The following is a 17,248-nucleotide window of genomic DNA, read 5'->3' as shown; positions in this document are numbered from 1 at the left end:
CTGAACCACAGAACAACATGCACTCTGTTATACCATTAAAGGCGAGCTGGCTTTCAAACCAAAGGCTTTGTCAAAGGTCTGATCAAGGAGCATTTTGGATGAGAAATTTTTCAGGAGAGCTGTTGGCCTGAGCCCCAGCAGGGATGCAGACCATCAGCTTCAAGTTAGACCTCTGTGGCCATAAAACTCTGTAAGAAGACATTCAGCTCCACCGTCTATAGTCAGGAGGAAAACAAGAGCTTGCTGTGTTTCTTATCTCACACGGCCCACATCATCCTCTGCTAACACTCTCCTGCCCCCAGCTTGCCCTGGGAAATACAGAAGGAGCATCAGGCTGTCGGACACCCACATCCAGCATTGCAGCATTTTGTCTCATCAATATTTGATTAGGACATAACCAAAAAAAAAAGGGGAAAAGAGATGTTCCTGCTGGTAACATCATGTTAAGCCAAGTCAGGCATGCTTTTATCATCTCACCACATTTTGTAACCAGAAACTATTGAAGCGTCCTAGAACAATGAGCTGCACCACTTGCAGACATGCTATCATGGGCTTCAAGCCAAGTCAGAGAATACAGTCCAGTAATGTTTTAATACTGAGACCTAATATCATAAATGATACATCAAGTAATATAAACCGCAGAAAAGTGTATACAGTCCAATCTGGAAACATAATTGATTCCTTCACTCACTCAATATCTATTTTCAATAGGAGGTAATTATCTATTAACATGCTGGGTTGTTTTTTTCCTAAGCAAACAGATTCCACAAGTCTTGTGGCAGGAGACAGACATATTCAGTAAACAAACTGGCTTCAGTTTTCTTCACAATTAGGACAGTAATGTTAGTAGAGGCAATAATATTATTTTACACATTTAAACACCAGATTAAATTCTGAGCATTTTTAGTGATACAGACAAGTACTGCAATTCCTCCATTGTTGTGCTAATGTGTCTTTTTAAAAGATAACTTACAATGTGTTTTAGAAAATTAAAACTTAAGAAATGTTTTACAGTAACAGTTAGCTTCCAAAGCCTAGAAGTGGTTTTAGGAAGAAAATTTTGAAATGAGAATGTGAGATATCCAACAGCCATTCTAACTACAGAGCTCCTGTCCACCTTATGCCCCCTCCATGCTCTTGTACCAGAACTGCGTCCAGAGAAGCTTTCAAAATAATTTTGTAACCCCTTCCTCAATAAAGAAACTTTTCCAAAATGAAGCCTTCTACTCCAGGGCAAAGCACATTAAAACACCACAGCAGGGGGAAAGGGAGAGGGGAACATTTTAGTGTAATACAGCTCATTAGACTGTGATAAGGTCCTGCAACACTGATGTTCTAAAATGAAGAATAACAAGAATTCTAGTGTGGTGTCCCTTGTTATTTCACTTTTAATTTCCATTAAATACAGTAAATAGTACAATGCATAAGTGTATCTATCGCTTCCTGCTTCACTTAGCCAGCAGGTATCAACACGTTATTTGCAGCAGTAACAATAATAAAGATTAAATTATTTACGCAACATGAAAGATTTGTTTCCACATGTAAATAGACAGTAGAAAAAGCTATCGCCCCAGCAAAAGCTAAATGCTAACGTAGAGCCTTAATCATAGAGGTGATTCAACCTTATTTTATCATTTCCAGTATTACTTAATTTGTTTTGTTTTTTCAATAAAGCTTTTAGAATCAGACTGTGGGGTTAGCATAGCAACACTGCACTTGGTTTCCTATTTATTGATTCCAGGAACAGCACTCCCTGATACATCTGTGCACACCTGGAACGTACTTGTGCCTGGAATATTACTGCAGCATCAAGATAAAGGCAAATACTCCCCTTTGCTCAGCAGAAATCCCACCTGCACTGTTTGTACAACTGTCCTCAAGTGAATAACAATCAGGAATGTTTTTATATAGTCCAAAACACTTTCTAACATGTCTGTGGGCACATTTACCTCTCAGGACTCCTACAACATGTTTTCTACGGTCTCAGCTTCTCTGAGGCAGTGCTTCATTATGCCAATGACAAAACCTATTGGGCCTGAACCTCACCTATAGCAATCTGCAGTAAGAAGAACTGTAGTATGGAGCTCTACTAATTTTAACAACACTTTAGCTAAGGATCCATTACACCATTGTGGAAGTGAAAATTAAAAAATCAAGCCCGTTATCCTCACCAAATCTTATTAGCACAGTAAATATAACAATCTACATTTTATGGCTTGGGCTGATCTCCATACATAATTATGGTTAATTATAATCTAATGATAAGTACTGCACATGCATGGCTCCAAGAATCGCTCAAAAGATCACAAGAATCGTTCAAAAGATCACATTCAGACACACCAACAGTGTGAAGCAGCTGACAAAGGATTTTAGAATTGTCTAGGTTGTAAAAGACCTATAAGATCAATAGCATTCCGCGCCTTTAATGATTCAAGAGTAGTGCTAACACTGCAAGGGCAGCAAGAACATGAATCCTCTGAATTTAGCCAGGAGTGTGAACAACTGGATGTATCGTGAGTTTGTTACTTAAATACAAGAGCTTTAAAAACAAGACCTTTGTTCCATCCCCAGGAATGATTTGTCAAAAATGCAGCCTTGGCCCATTTTGCTAAAATATGTGTGGTACCACTAGTTATGAATCTAATAAGGAAGTTTGTAGAGCATGCTATCTAGACACCAAATTTCAATTTCTCAAAAGAGGAAGATAAACAGCCCTGCATAATCAACACAACAATCAGCTGTGTATGCTCTGTATACATACAGGGGAGTGTGTAGGCCTTAAATCACTTCAGAACAGGAGCATCTGCGCACAGCTCCAGCTTCCAGAAAACTCCATTTAGATCCACCAGTACCAACAGCAGGAATTTGACCAGTGAGTTTCAGTGCACTTAGGACAAGAACACTGAAGATCATTCATACAGAAACATGTGAGCCAGGCTTAATCTGTTACTTTTCCTTGGCAAGAAGGCATTACTAATGCATTTGGTAACCCTTCAAAGACCCTATCCTACCTAGAATTGGAGACCTCTGGAGAAAATACTGAATGTAAGAAGCTGCATAAATATAATTTCTGCCTCTCCCTATCAGGAGCTACAAAAACTTGAGACAAGAGGACATGGTAGCACTTCTATTGGGAGATTACTGGCCTAAAATGAATGTGAACACTGCGATTACCTAGACAAAGTGAAAGGGGGTCAGGCAGAAATCATGAGATTCAAGACTTTTGAAGACTGAAAGCCATAAAAGGTCACCTTCTCACAAAGTGTCAGAAGGGCAAATCAAACATTTCTCCCAAGTCTGTGTGGGATTAAGTCCCAGAGGAGACTTTGCTGGAAGAGACACACAAAATAACTGCCACTTCTTCAGCACTGAGAGAGACAAGTCATCTCTTCAAGGATGGGTGTCTGCATTCAGCAGCCATCTCTTTCACTACCAATCTACTATCTCATAGATGTCTGAAGCTCCAGTTCCCAAGACTTCTGTATATTAAAAGGTACCGGGCTGCTTTCTAGCAACTGCTGCCCTGCTTTGCAACATTTAATTTACATTGCTCTGACTACTCTAATTACTGGCATGATAACAAAAGCCAAATGTAAAAATTTTACCTCTGTTCACTGCCTCTTAATTTAAGTCTCCTATTACCAATATTTGAGAAAAGTTCTGAGGACATATCAATATTTAACTTTTCATTACACTGGTCTAAAGCACAAAGAACAAAATTCCCTAATACAGCATTGCTTAAAGCTGACCTACATAATTCATTCCTCCTATTGGGATACAAGCTTTCTCTTGTAACTGATACTGAGGAGGAAACAGTATGCACTGGCAGCAGCATGGTGAGACTCTAGTTGAGGATCAGAGCCTGTTCTTTTTTAAAAGAAACAAATCCAATATATTCCTCTTTTTAGTCTGATTGATCTTCATTTTTGGTCTGATTTCTGAATGATAGGCTGAAAATGGTTGCTTCTTTTGGCTGAAATACACTGCTCTCCAGCTAATCCATTGCTCTCCTCCTGCCCAACCACCCCTAATTTCAGGCCAAAGTAAATGCTTTCCATGGAGCATCTTCTTGACAGCAAAGAGCATAGTAGATTTTGCTTGATCCACTGGGTTAGGGCCAAACATTCACCTAAACATTCCTTATCCAACCTAGACAAAAAATCAGTGCCACTTGGTCATAGCAAGACAGCAGCACCAAAATGGTTACTTACACCTTTGCCATCTCTACCCATGTTTACACCAGCTACCACCTTTAAACTTCCTGAATTTTTAAGTCAAAGCAAAAATATATAATTATACCTGTACTGAAAGGTGAGAGAGATTCTCTTCAGCTAAAGACCTGGACATGGTTTTTCTTGCATAGATTTCTGCTACAATCCCAAAGCAGCACAGAAAAGTACTTCTACTTGGTATATAGGATGAAGCATTGGAATACCTATCTCAATACTACACCAAACACCTTAACCACAGTGAGACATCCACAGCCCAATTGTAAACATTCTTCTGTAAATGGTATTATGAAACAATGCTCTGTCTGTACTGGCAAGAATTACACTCAAGGCAAGCTGGTCATATCTGAACACAAATCAAGCAAGGTTCAATCCAACAACATTTTGCACATCAAATGTTCTTGAAGCATGATAACAGCGCAAAGTTGAAGTAAGTGACCCAAAGAAGTAGCCCTTTCCCAGAGTTCCTCAGAGGTTTGGGACTGATTTTGTTTTTTTATTGTTCAATTTGGAATATCTTGTCTTGGAACATACCTTTCTGACAGTTAGCTAAAATCATGCTGAACAAGCTTGTGATTAGTAAACAGCTTGTACTGCTGCAGGAAAACGAGTCTTGCATAATGATTTACAACAGTTTGCTCTGCAAGACTTCAGCCAAGTTTAAACCACAGGCAAAACAGGAAACTCAGCAAAAGAAGTCTAACTCATTTCAAATGTCATTAAAATTCCTGGGCTCCCTTCTACAGAGTAATCAGGCTAAGCATACTGAATGATATGAAAGGGTTAATTTTTAATCAGCAACCAGAAACATGAGAAGTGAACGTAAAAGCTTAAATAAGGAGACTTTGAGATAGCTCTCTAGGCAATGATTTATGAACACTAATCTTTCAGCAGAGATTCACAAAGATCAATGAATTGATAGCAACATTTTGTGACATCTGGGGCCTTGTGCTTTGCTGCATTCGGCTCAGGATTTTTGACTAAATTATTGGTTCTTCATCTGAATACCACAGGTACAAGGATTTATGTCTAAATTCTTGTCTGGCCTCCTTTGATTTCTTAAGGCAACACTGCAGCTTTCTTCCCTGGAGCTTGAGAGATCTATTTTTAGAAAGTCAAAATCAGATTAGGCATTGTATATAAGTATGCCAAAGTCTTAAACCCAGAGAATGCGACAATTCTTCTGTTTATCAATGGAGAACAGATTTTACCTTACATCAGACAGTAACTACAGAAACAAGGATCTACTTAGCTTGAGAAACAAACAAAAATAAATACAATAAAAGCAAAGGATAAAAAAATAAAGAAGAGATCACACCTTAGTGAAATGATTATAGCTAAGAAGAGCAGAAAAGCTCCAGATATGGGGCCAGGGACCAGCAAAGTAACAATCGTCACTTCTCAGGTCAGAAAAGTAGAGGCAAAGACCCTAAAAACTCCCACTAAACCTATTAGTTGCTACGTTCTGAATTCATATTAGGAAGTGAGATTTCTATAAGCTATTCATTTAAGCTCCTACAATTACAGAGAGCCACACCTGCATAGGTGGGCCAAACCAGGGGGCCCTGGAGGTGGCTCCTCTGCTTTCCACTGAGGAGCAATCCTAAATGGTTGAGGTTACGTAAAATAAATCCCAGCACAAGTAAGGAAATTCATCTCAACATTTGTTTCTTGGCTCTAATCACTAATTACAAAAGTTGTAAATGCCCTCCAAAGAATCAAGAGATATTTAGTTCCTTTTTGCTTTAGACAGTTTTCCAGAAACAAATTTGTATTTTATCCTGTTTGTTCTCAGATTAGCATGGGGATGAATTTAATTGGGCACAGTGGGGAAGTTAATATCCTTGGGTGAAATTATGTAGACTTAGATCCTTGGTCACCCTACAGACATTGCATGTGGCATAAATTAGCACAACATCTTCCCTGTTAATGAACAATGAAACTTTTTTCCAGTAATTAAAAAAAATTGTGAATATATACAGCATTTCTTTAGAAGTCTCAAGAACTTATCCACAAACCTAAATCAAGAGACTTTTCCACAGGCATTACTACTCCCATGAGGAGAACTCTATTTTGTTTATCTCAAACACACAGGCTTTTTTAAATGCTGCAAGTTTTTGTGGGTGCAAACCACAAACTGTATTAGACTGTCAAAACTTTTCTGATACAACCTTGTTGTCTCTGGCATGAAATACAGATGTGGGAGCATCACAGTATTTCACAGGCCCATTCTAGATGGATCACTGACCATCTCAGCTGTCTGCTCACCTCTGAGAATGCTGTAATTTAGGTCATCAATTAGCAAAGCCATGTGTCACATAATATTCATCAAAATAGTATATTTATTTTCTTGCTGAAGTACTTCTACGTGTTCATAAATAAATTAAAAAAATTTTGCCATCTACATCAACTTAAGAATTTCTTTGTTTCCTTTTATTTTTCCATCTCAAATGCAGTTAGACGCTTAGGAATTATGACTCAAAATATATGTATTTCACAAACAAACACGTGCATTATGAATTGGCATGAAGGGACACTGCGGATCCAGTACATCAAATGCAAAGAAAAACTCTTTCTAACTTTTTCTGGACATTACACATTTTCCTACTTTTCCATTATAAGTCAGGCATGTGTTTTGGCAAATGAGACTGCAACAATCTGGAAAGGTAGGAAGATTTCTAGACTTACAGGTTTCTAAATACACCTTCTTCCAATTTCTAGATACTCACTGTAACAACATCAGCAGGCACATCTGGTGCGCTGTCTTCATAGCAAGGAGCTAAATTTTCTACTCTGGTCTTCTTATCAGCCTAGTTTTCAAGCTTGTAGATAGTTGGTTATATCCCATCTCTCTGATGTAAGTTCAAAAGAAAACTGTGTAAATGTAGGTCCAGGGGAAAAAAAGCAGATTGTCCTAAAAAAATAAGAAGCTGGATTTCTTTTTCTAAATTTCCCACTACTTCCATCATGCCGTTAGTACCAGTCTACTTAAAAATGATTTGTGCGTTCACAAAAAAAGAGAGAGAGAGAGAGAAATCTTTAAAGGAGGAAGGTTTCTTTAGAAAGCTGTAATTTTAAAAGCCTTTGTCTTGAATCACAGTCAAAATGAAAACGACAACTGCTGCAGCCTATTTGAGCTACTGCTTCTTTGCCATTCTTCAACAGACGTACACAGAAGATGAAATACAAAATTATATTTGCAATGGATATACTGAAATGCACAGCAAGTCTTCTCACAAGCCAAGCAGAATAGCAAATAGAGCTGCAGCAGTCTTTTTAACCTGGAGCAATGAAAGGCTCAGACTGGTGGTATCTGAACTTGAGGCAGAAGCAGTGTTCACACACTTATGCACACCGACCTGACAAAAAGAAGCCAAGGGACTCGGGTCATTCCTGTCCTAGCAACATCTCCAGATAGACCAAGATTTACCACCTCTGAAGCAGTGCCTCTGCTACTTTACTGCAGTCACAGCCCCCTGATACTTAACTGTGATTTAGGAGCAACAATTTTCTTTACAAAAAAGAAGCACTAAAGAATTCAATAAGCAGAAAAGACAGTATGAAATCCTTTAGTAATCACTTCCAGAGCAGTCATTCATTATGGCAAAGAGGATTATGACTGTAGCTTGTTGGATAAGCAGATGAGCTCTCACAAATTAAAGACGCATCTTGCTTGGCAATGTGAAGGCCAAATGCTGATATTAAAAGGAAGAAAGTATCACGGACAGCAGAGGCCTGATTCTGCGATTTGGAAGTTGTCCGAACTAATAATTAATACACAGCTGGGCTTACTGCCTTATTCCAAGAGTTTATTCTGTTTAAGACTTCTAAACTCCAAGTAATCCCAAGGCACAGAGATGCAATGGGCTTCTTTGCAAGATCTTTTACTTTCCCAGCTGCTGTTTATTGCCTCAGCTGACCGAGCTCAGCACAGCTCCAGGTCTGTAGAGCAGTGCTGGCCCCACAGTAGAGCAGTGCTGGCCCCACTGGATCACAGAAGTTCTCCACCACTCCTCCTTCTTCCAGCAGGATCTACACATCTGTACAGGGAGGCTGGGAAGCTGCTTTCACACACTCCTCTCTCCACTCTCCATTAGCAATGAGTGTACATGGATAATATTGCTTTCAGATGTAGGAATCCCCTCATGTGGCATTTTTGAAATACCCTAAACCACAGATCCTTCACAACATTTTACATATGAATAGGACGTTTTCAACTCCCTCAGACTCAGACTGCATTTCACCACACAGAAGAGTAAAATAGACATTAGCACTATAAAACTTCATCTCAATTAGCATAATCTGTATTTCCATTATAGAGCCCAGCCAACTCTGGGTGAGGCACTGAGCAGTCTGGATCTGTCTTTCTCTGAGGAGAATTTTTTCAAAACACAAGAAAACTATTCAGCATGGCAAATGCATGAGGTCTCACTGCCTGCTTATCTTTATGTGGTCGTACTCTCCTCATCTGTCTCCTTCCACTCTACCCATCATTTCAATTACTTTAATTAAAACCTTTTGATGGACTTTTGTCTACAGTGAGGAAATGCAGCCATGCTTCACACATAGACAAGTGGATGAGCCAAGCATATCAACTCCACCTCCTGAAGGCACACCCCATAGAAAAAAGGAGTGAACAAGGAATGATTTTTCTGTGATTTTACACCCAATGAGAGCATTCAAAGGGGAATCAGAACAGGCAGCAGCTGTAAAAAATACATATTCTCCTATCACTAACAAATAGGGTAGACTAAACATTTTAAATTTACCGGGACTCTTCAAATAATACAGATATGCTATATGCAAATAAAAGCAACATGCAGAAATAGCATGAAGCCACTATGCAAGTGGTTTTCCTCCCCATTAGATGAGAATTAAGGAATCACACAGCACTTCAATGTGTAGCTTCTAAGGCTCCAGAATACTGGATACCTGTGACCTCTACTGATAATAACACTATTTAATAATTAGCGTGCAAAATACTAAGCTTTGCTTTCAGTAAAATAGCTTGCCAAGTGCATTGAGAAACTCTGTAAGTGTTGCAGCCGGTGACCAGTAAGTAGCTAAAATCCAGGATCTCTCTGACAATATCATTCTGATGGAGACAGGCAACAAAACTGCTTGACATAGACTCAAAAAGTTCTCAAAAAACTCAAAAAGCCATAGACTCAAAAAGTTCTTCTCTAGGCAACAAATGTGATTCTTGCCGTAGTGATGTCTCATGCAGAGAACGATAGAAAGAACAGGAGAGGAAACCAAGGAAAGCACCCTTTTCAGAAGATTTTCCTGAAATAATTCCCAACCAAGCAATAGTTCACCTTCCAGAAAGACAACTCATCTTGTTTCTAAATTTGCCAGGAACAGAAAATTCACCTTGAGAAACTGATTTGATGTCAAATTTTCCTCCCCAACCATACTCTTTTGCTAAGCTGATGTGACCTGTCTGCACCTCTCAGCCACTTGATCTTGTGGTACATCTGTCTCCTCACCTCTATGCATATAACTTATGATCAAGGCACCTTCTAATTTTCTTTTATTCTGTGACAAATCATCTGGGCATCTCATCATTCCTTCCTTTCTTCTGAACACACTCAAAGCTATCACTGCAGATTGCTGACACCAGGGTGCCCCACATCACAAAGCACAAGCTGTGGCAGGACTCACAGGATGAGCAAATGCCACCTCCCCTTGCTGGCCCTGTCCCCCACCCTCCTGTGCTTCCCTGTGTGCCAGGCAGCAGGCAGGCCAGCTGATGAACCATCACCCTCAAGCCCTTCCCAGACCTCACTTACAACAAAAAAGGGTCCTCTACTAAGTAAGCATCACCTAAATTTTATTCCTCTATGCATTTAGTGCTGCAAGATGACTAAAACAAGGCTGCCACCCAAGTCACTGGGTATTCACAATTCTGCATTACTGATCTGCAGTTCTCTTCCTCTCGATTTACCACTGCCCTAACTTTTGCATCCTCTGTAAATTTGATCAATAAAAGAGTATGTTTTGTTCTGGTTGATAAATTAGAATATTTAACAAGCATCAGCCCAAACTCTCCCAGGGTCTCCCAGGGATCCCATGGGAAATATATCTCCTTAGTGATGATTTTCCAGTTACAGCTATTTTTAAAAACTGTTCCAAATTTTTAAAATCAGTAATATGTGTGCCAAATTGACATGCATTCACTTGCCAATTTAACTTTTGGGTTGTTCATTCCATATCACCTGTATAGGAGTAATTCTGACATTCAAATATTGTATCATTAAAACAAAGAGGGTCATCAGCATGCACAATTAATTTTAAAGCAGTTATTTCCAAAAAGACATTTAGTCTCCTTGCCTGTCTCTAACCTTCCAAGGCTGCAGAGGCGGCTTCTGTGATGTATTCCAGTCTTGCTTTGCTCTCAACTATGTACAGGTTAATTTTATCACAAGTTCTTGAAAGCTGACACCTCAAAACTGCATTTTACTTGAAAGTACTTTATACTTTCAGCTTAAAATATAGAGCAGAATAAAAATTACAGTCTAAGTGATGCTTTCTCCAGCCACAGAGCTGAATAGCAGATTGTTCCCTCCTGATCATTCTTATCTCAGAGCCTGGTTGCTGCTTTTGGGGAAATTCTTCACTTTATTCTGAAAACTCCCTTTGTCTTCATTAAACATTAATCAGTCTTAACCAAGGAGTATATGTAAAAGCTGTGTTAAATAACAAAACACAACAATTGAAAAAAAAAAGGCTGATTTGATTTCAAATTTACAATAAGGGGTTGTCACATATTACCCCTTTCCAAGCTGAGATAAATCATCTCAGCTCCATGAACTCAAACAGATCTCTGTTCTTCTGCATGGTTGGGAATTGCACCTGAACTGTGAAAGGTGAAAGGAAAATTTACTGAGATTGACTGCTTGAGTCCTCAGCAGGCAAAGCAGTGTAATCATTTTATTCAGCTGGGAAGGACACCATTTGTGTTCTTACGTGGAGCTACTCATGCAGGTATGATATGAGTGAATAGATTACACCCATACATGAGTGAGTATATACTCGCATTATTGATGTTGAAACAGCAAACCAGTGTTTAACCCACTGCCAGATGCTGGTTTGTTTATTTTTATTTTTAAACAATTTTCAAAAATAGTAACATGCTACATTATGTTCTACTATCCAAATCCAACAATGAAATACCAGCTTATTTTGGTTTCTCCTTTCCATTCTCTGTATTTTGCTTCTCTCTATTTCATTACAGAGAAATTCAGAGAAAATGGCAATGTGATTTTTTTCATTTAATAGTAGTCTCTTATTTAATAACCTTTTTTTTCCAGAACACACGACTTTTCAGCTACTCTATTTAATCAAGCTCTTGACATAATATTTTCCTGTCAAAATCTATTCTATTTTTCTGGAATCTTTATCCTCTCTTTATTCCTCTCTGACCTTTTCTTTTCTCCCCTCACCAAATTACTCCCTTTGCTGCTCTGCTGCCCCTACATGCCTCTACCAATCTTTTATGCTGTTTCCCAGCTAACCATTTCTCTTCCCTCATCTTTCCTAGTCTTTCCACCACAATCCAGCTCCCTTCTTCCACCCTCAAAAGACACAAACCAAGAAAAATACCAACTTACTCCCTAAGCTGGCCACCACACTAGAACCTGTGTCCTGCCCAACATAGATGTAGGGGTGGTGAGGACAAGGGATGCTGAAGGCATGGGAGACAGCCTCAGTTGCTCAGGAGGAAACACAAACCAGCCCTCTCCCATGTGTCCCCCTAGGTTTTCAGGTTTTACGCCCATCCCTGAGACTGGTAGACTTCTTCCATTATCTCCGTGCTCCATTCCCAGCTCCGTGCTGTCACTCCACACCTTCACCTCCTCTACTCCCAAGAGACCCCATCTACCCAGGGCCCTGCATCAGCTGAAACCAAAAATAATGAACAAGAGGCTTGATAGACAAGCAAATTACAAGGCCAGGAGCTACAGTGCAGAAAGGTGAGGAGGCATGACTGGTCTTATTTATAGTTTTAACTCAAGGCTTTGTTTTTTCTGCAGTTAAAATATTCAAGGAAGATGACAGAGTTCAAGGCAAGGAGCGTTGTCACCAAATTGTTTGGCGGCGACATTGCCAAGTGCTTTCCCATTTCTCAACAAATAAAAGGCAGCTTTTCCTTTCCTTTTTACATATTCACTTTCAGTTCTCAATTCCAAATGTTTAAGTAAGGAGCAGTGATCCCTCAGACCATTAAAGGCTGTGAGCATGGAAAATAGTCCAAGACTTTACATGCTATTTTCTGATATCGTACTTGAGAATTTTACTCTTCCCCCATCAAGGCTGCACTCCAGCTAAAATCAGTGTTGGAAAAAACATTCAGGTAAATACAAATACCCTTAGAAATTAATACTGCCTACTGCCTCTACCTCAGCTCTGAATGTTTCTTTGTAATGGGAACCCCAAATAGAAAAGAAAAGGAGTACACAAGTTGGTAACCCCACTGTCACTAACCTTGCAGAAACTGCATTTGTGTTTGTGGCTACTGCAAAATGTGTGCTAATTTCAAAGGACAGCTGAATATGCGTACTTAAAAAATTCAAATTTAAACCACTGGCACCAACTAATTTTGCTCAAGAACTTCGCTATCTCTTTCTTGTTACTGTTTTACACTGCCCACAAAATAATGAGGGATACAAAGGCTGTAGAAGAGGATATGAGTGAAACTGAAAAATAAGTGCTTTGGATGACCCCAAGATAATTGCAATATAAGTAAAGAGTGCAGGGTGAAGGTAACAAGTGATTTAATTTAGATCCTCCTTACATGAACAGGATTAATTCCAGACCCTGCACACGTTCATTTGTGTCCTACTTATCCTATGAAGAAATTAAAACACAGGGTGGTTTACTGTGTACTCTGTTCATACTCTGTTCACCATGGTAAGACAATGTCACTGTTTCTCTCACAACCATGCTACTTCCTTTCTCAGAGTGGACAACAGGTGCAGGACAAAACCTGCACCTTCCATCAGCCCAGCCCTAGCACCAAGGGCCTCATGTCTCACTGTGGAATATCCCTTTAAGCAGGAGGCTCTCCCTGCCTGTGTCATCTTGCTATACCAGTAATTACAGAATCATGGGATGGTTTGGGTTGGAAGTGACCTTAAAGATCATCTAGTTCCAACCCCCTCGCCATGGGAAAGGATACTTTCCTCCAGGCCAGGTTGCTTAAAGCTCCATTCAACCTGGCCTTGAACACATCATGGGTGGGATGCCCAAAGCTTCTCTGGGCAACCTGTTCCAGCTTCTCATCACCCTTACAGTGAAGTATTTCTTCCTTTTATTTAATCTGAATCTATTCTTTTTCACTTAAGAGCCATTACCCCTTGTCTTGTCACTCCATGCACTTGTAAACAGTAATGCTAGCAAGTACTGAAATTCAAATAAACTGTCTTAGGCTAAAGTTCAAGGTCTCAGAAAGAACATGTGCTTCGGGATTTGGTGTGAACTCTTCCATAAGCTTCCACTTGTAGTTTCTTTAAAACATCTGACAGCATTATCCAACTTTCCAAATGTGTACCCCATCACAGCTACAGCTAAACACCAATTTGCATTCGGACAATGCAACCGCAAATCTCTTTCCAAACCTGTTTTGCTTCACAGACTCCCTGTCGGAGGCAGTTTTTTGCATCAATGCTTCTTTGTGTGGAAAAGGGTGGAAATGCTCCAGCTATATTCCCACCATTTTCCATGCAAAGAAGCTTCAGAGATGTTTCTTCATGGCCGTGTGGGAGCTGAATCTTCAGCACACCCTTTAGATGGTGCTCAGGGTTGGTGGCAGGTTCAAGCCCATCCCAGCGTGCTCTCCACAAAAAACAGCTGGCAGTCAAGTCATCCCTATCCTTAAATCAATCCCTAATAAAACTCTCAGTGAAGGGGGAGAAAACAGGAAGTGAAATACAAGCATAGCGAGCCCCAACCAAATATTTAGGGTTTCTCTCATTCACTTGTTAGCTCTTTGTACAGCCAAAAGACAAAGTTAAGCTAGGCACATGAGTAAGGGTTTCCAGCACAGGCGTTTCCCTATGCTATTTGTCTAATCAAAAAGTCAACAAGCTCCATCGCAAATTTTTTGGGTTGTAAAAATAGTGTATCTGTAGGACAACACTGAAGAAAGAAACCACAAGACTTCATTTCCTTTCTCCTGTGTTTTTCAAACAGCATCTGTTTGCTCACCACAGACAAAACAAAACACAGGCTTCTTCTCTCCCTTTAAACTTGAGATTAAGATAGTCAGATAGTCTTTATTATTGAGAAACAAGTGACCAAAACGTTTCTTCCAAACCCAAGCAGCATTCTTCCCCAGCATCCAGACAAAACATAGTCACACCAGTCACAGGGCTCTGCAATCTCCTTCCCAGAATCTCCCTCCCAGCAATGCCATTTATCCTCCTTATAATAAAGTTTAAGTCAGGATTAAAGGAAGGGAGTGAATGTTTGAAATACAACAGGCCTTTTACTGGCCACATCAACTACAGTATGCGAGACAGAAATGATAAAAGCCAAAGGAAGATTTTCAGTGCTACTTCCTAGCAAAAAGTAGCCACTAAAAGCAGCCATCAAGGCTGGGTGCCAAGCTAAACACACAGGGTGACAGCCAGCCCTACCACTTGTCACTTGGTAAAATCACTTTCTCTGGACTAATACCTCAACAAGCACATAGAGATATCTTGCTCCCCCCAAAGCACACTGAGAGGAGATGAGCAGGGTTGAACTGCCGGCCACTCGCAATAGTCAAAAATGATGTAATCTATTTCTAACAGATATGGCATCACAGCAATCAGCATTACTGCTTGACTTGAGAAGCGTAGAACACAGCAAGATCAAAAACTTCTTCCTCCCTAAATCACCCCTTTCCTCTTCCCATGGCCTTTCTCCTGAAAAAGTGGGAAAAAAGTGATAAAGTGAAAATAAGACTAATAAAAAGCTGTGCCTATTTGTCACAAATAAGAAGAAATTAAAAAAGTTTCCAAAAAACCCCCCAATTTTCTTAAAACCCTAACGGTATTCTATCATCTTTCTTTTTGCAATGACAGCCACTACAGGAAAGATTTGTACACTTTCTTACCCAATACTATAATTTGACTGCTGTCACTGCACAGGCACCAGTGGTACTGAATTTACATGTAGTCACAGCCAAAAGGTTATTAAAAATACAAATTACACAATCCAGCGCAAAACACAGCAGCTTTCCTGAATTATGGCCGTTTCCTAAAATATGAGCTGGTACCACATTGCCAACTGGAGCCAAAAGCATGACCAATCCATGTCTATCCAAACTGCTTCAAAATAGAGCAGAAGCATGAAGAGACTGCAAAGCAGGAACACTCAGCCTGAATTTTGAATGCAAGCACAGGTTTATTATTAGGTTGTTCTTTTGAGTTACACAACCAATGCCTTGGCTACACTGGATAAAAATAAAAGCACAGTTACAGATCTCTTGATGTGAGCTGCTGCTCATTCTCCGCAGTGAGAAGGAGCACACAGCTGAAGGGAAGCACACAGAGAAGCGGTGTGGCTCCCAACCACAGCCCTGGGTGAGTGGGAGCAGAGACTAGGTCACACAGACACTCAGCTGGCTCCCACTGCCACTACCCACACTGCAGAGCCCTTCCAGAGGAAAGCAGAGAATGATGGAGAGGTCCAAGGCAGAAAGAGCATGGCCACAAGCCAAGCTTGACCCCTCTGCTGCCAGCAACGGGGAGGAAAATACTTCCCTGACTACAACAGTGTGGGGCTGGGCCAAAAGAACAGGGGAGAAGCTAACAGTGCCACTAAGGCAAAAGATGACATTAAGGATTATATCTATTTGGAAGATATTAGCAAACTAGTCCTTGGTAAACAGGATTAATTTTCAATGTATAAAACCTGAACTCCACCATGGAGGAAAGAGAAAAACTATGACTCTTTTCAGGAATCAGCAAGAGCAGCAAATCTGTTGTCTTAGATTTATACACCAACAGCTACTCACACCACTCAGAACTGGCTGCCTCTCACCTTCTTTCCCTCCACTATGAGTGACTTCAATGACCCTTCTCTAGGCCCAAAGAATTTTTGAGTTACTAAACTGCAAAATAGCAGGTACTGAAAAACAAAAGAACACAGCTGAGGATAAAATATGCCTGAAATTCAAGAACAGATTCAGCAAAAACACTCAGACTTCAGATTCCCTACTGAAAGTAACCAATCTTTACATACCAACTCAAGGATAATCTAAATCTAAGATCATTATTTGTCTCCATTTAACATTCCTAAAGAACAGCTCCTATTTATTTAGCAAGAGTTAACCAATCCAAGTTGAGAAGTGTCTAATCCCATCATAATCTTCTTTCACACCATCATCATACTTTGTGTCCTGTTCTTAAATGTACATATGCACTTCTCAAAGTCCATGGGCAAGACTCAAGTCTTGGGCCAAAATTCTTTCCCAGGAAGCAAAAGTGTCCCCCAGCTGACACCTGCACTGGACTTTACTTCTGGCTTTTACTTTTGGCTCCCTCACAATCTTCTTGTGTAACCTTGGGGGTACCACTTCAGCCCAAATTCATCAGTATACTGAAGTCCTCGCTTCACATCATGCTATGAGTTCAAAGTCAATGTAAGTATATTGATACAGTCATGACTTGCTGAATGTCAGAAAAAAACTGGTGACAGAGTTGGAAATAAAGAAGAGACCTCCTGATCTCAAGATCAATTCCTTTAACCTCCAGGCCACATTTGCATGAATTAACAGGGGAAACAATTCTGCACGTGGTCTGAGTCATTGCAGTGATCAGGTAATGCGTCCCAGTTCTGTCATCGTTACATTTGATGGCTCTGGGCTCCAATTTCCACCCCCATGTCACTTGCCCATTTCTGTCCTTGGGAAAAAGTAATCAAGTATGATAAGAATGACAATCATAATTAGCTTAAAATACAGGCCTGTTGGCATGTATTGAAAACACATTTTTATATAAAGAGCTCATGCAAAGGGAGCAAAACTAAAG

General features: G+C 40.0%; 1 protein-coding gene across 4 annotated transcripts in view; it reads right to left on the bottom strand.

Moving 5' to 3' along the window:
* Positions 1 to 17,248, bottom strand: part of CHST11 (carbohydrate sulfotransferase 11) — a 158,128-nt gene that overhangs the window by 94,314 nt on the left and 46,566 nt on the right. The window lies entirely within an intron of this gene.

This window comes from Melospiza georgiana, chromosome 4, assembly GCF_028018845.1.
Source record: "Melospiza georgiana isolate bMelGeo1 chromosome 4, bMelGeo1.pri, whole genome shotgun sequence".
Classification (NCBI taxonomy): domain Eukaryota; kingdom Metazoa; phylum Chordata; class Aves; order Passeriformes; family Passerellidae; genus Melospiza; species Melospiza georgiana.
The sequence above is the reverse complement of the archived record's forward strand: the minus strand, read 5'-3'. Positions and strand labels throughout refer to the sequence as shown.